The sequence below is a fragment of the Littorina saxatilis genome, linkage group LG7 (genome assembly GCF_037325665.1).
Source record: "Littorina saxatilis isolate snail1 linkage group LG7, US_GU_Lsax_2.0, whole genome shotgun sequence".
Classification (NCBI taxonomy): domain Eukaryota; kingdom Metazoa; phylum Mollusca; class Gastropoda; order Littorinimorpha; family Littorinidae; genus Littorina; species Littorina saxatilis.
In genome coordinates this window covers 58,842,101-58,844,273 of record NC_090251.1, presented here as the reverse complement: position 1 = coordinate 58,844,273, position 2,173 = coordinate 58,842,101, and positions in this window count along the sequence as shown.

The window sequence follows — 2,173 nt, the reverse complement described above, 5'->3', positions numbered from 1 at the left end:
CTTTGTCTTGGACTCTTTCCCTCTTCCCCCTCTCTCTCTGTCCCCCCTCTCTGTCTCTAGCTTTGTCTTGGACTCTTTCCCTCTTCCCCCTCTCTCTCTGTCCCCCCTCTCTGTCTCTAGCTTTGTCTCGGACTCTTCCCCCTCTCTCTCTGTCCCCCCTCTCTGTCTCTAGCTTTGTCTTGGACTCTTTCCCTCTTCCCCCTCTCTCTCTGTCCCCCCTCTCTGTCTCTAGCTTTGTCTCGGACTCTTCCCCCTCTCTCTCTGTCCCCCTCTCTGTCTCTAGCTTTGCCTTGGACTCTTTCCCTCTTCCCCCTCTCTCTCTGTCCCCCTCTCTGTCTCTAGCTTTGTCTCGGACTCTTTCCCTCTTCCCCCTCTCTCTCTGTCCCCCTCTCTGTCTCTAGCTTTGTCTTGGACTCTTTCCCTCTTCCCCCTCTCTCTCTGTCGCCCCTCTCTGTCTCTAGCTTTGTCTCGGACTCTTTCCCTCTTCCCCCTCTCTCTCTGTCCCCCCTCTCTGTCTCTAGCTTTGTCTCGGACTCTTTCCCTCTTCCCCCTCTCTCTCTGTCCCCCCTCTCTGTCTCTAGCTTTGCCTTGGACTCTTTCCCTCTTCCCCCTCTCTCTCTGTCCCCCCTCTCTGTCTCTAGCTTTGTCTCGGACTCTTTCCCTCTTCCCCCTCTCTCTCTGTCCCCCCTCTCTGTCTCTAGCTTTGTCTTGGACTCTTTCCCTCTTCCCCCTCTCTCTCTGTCCCCCCTCTCTGTCTCTAGCTTTGTCTTGGACTCTTTCCCTCTTCCCCCTCTCTCTCTGTCCCCCCTCTCTGTCTCTAGCTTTGCCTTGGACTCTTTCCCTCTTCCCCCTCTCTCTCTGTCCCCCCTCTCTGTCTCTAGCTTTGCCTTGGACTCTTTCCCTCTTCCCCCTCTCTCTCTGTCCCCCCTCTCTGTCTCTAGCTTTGTCTTGGACTCTTTCCCTCTTCCCCCTCTCTCTCTGTCCCCCCTCTCTGTCTCTAGCTTTGTCTTGGACTCTTTCCCTCTTCCCCCTCTCTCTCTGTCCCCCCTCTCTGTCTCTAGCTTTGTCTTGGACTCTTTCCCTCTTCCCCCTCTCTCTCTGTCCCCCTCTCTGTCTCTAGCTTTGTCTTGGACTCTTTCCGTCTTCCCCCTCTCTCTCTGTCCCCCCTCTCTGTCTCTAGCTTTGTCTTGGACTCTTTCCCTCTTCCCCCTCTCTCTCTGTCCCCCCTCTCTGTCTCTAGCTTTGTCTTGGACTCTTTCCCTCTTCCCCCTCTCTCTCTGTCCCCCCTCTCTGTCTCTAGCTTTGTCTTGGACTCTTTCCCTCTTCCCCCTCTCTCTCTCTCTCCCCCCTCTCTGTCTCTAGCTTTGTCTTGGACTCTTTCCCTCTTCCCCCTCTCTCTCTGTCCCCCCTCTCTGTCTCTAGCTTTGTCTTGGACTCTTTCCCTCTTCCCCCTCTCTCTCTGTCCCCCCCTCTGTCTCTAGCTTTGTCTTGGACTCTTTCCCTCTTCCCCCTCTCTCTCTGTCCCCCCTCTCTGTCTCTAGCTTTGTCTTGGACTCTTTCCCTCTTCCCCCTCTCTCTCTGTCCCCCCTCTCTCTGTCTCTAGCTTTGTCTCGGACTCTTTCCCTCTTCCCCCTCTCTCTCTGTCCCCCCTCTCTCTGTCTCTAGCTTTGTCTTGGACTCTTTCCCTCTTCCCCCTCTCTCTCTGTCGCCCCTCTCTGTCTCTAGCTTTGTCTTGGACTCTTTCCCTCTTCCCCCTCTCTCTCTGTCCCCCCTCTCTGTCTCTAGCTTTGTCTCGGACTCTTTCCCTCTTCCCCCCTCTCTCTCTGTCCCCCCTCTCTGTCTCTAGCTTTGTCTTGGACTCTTTCCCTCTTACCCCTCTCTCTCTGTCCCCCTCTCTGTCTCTAGCTTTGTCTTGGACTCTTTCCCTCTTCCCCCTCTCTCTCTGTCCCCCTCTCTGTCTCTAGCTTTGTCTTGGACTCTTTCCCTCTTCCCCCTCTCTCTCTGTCCCCCCTCTCTGTCTCTAGCTTTGTCTTGGACTCTTTCCCTCTTCCCCCTCTCTCTCTGTCCCTCCTCTCTGTCTCTAGCTTTGTCTGGGACTCTTTCCCTCTTCCCCCTCTCTCTCTGTCCCCCTCTCTGTCTCTAGCTTTGTCTTGGACTCTTTCCCTCTTCCCCC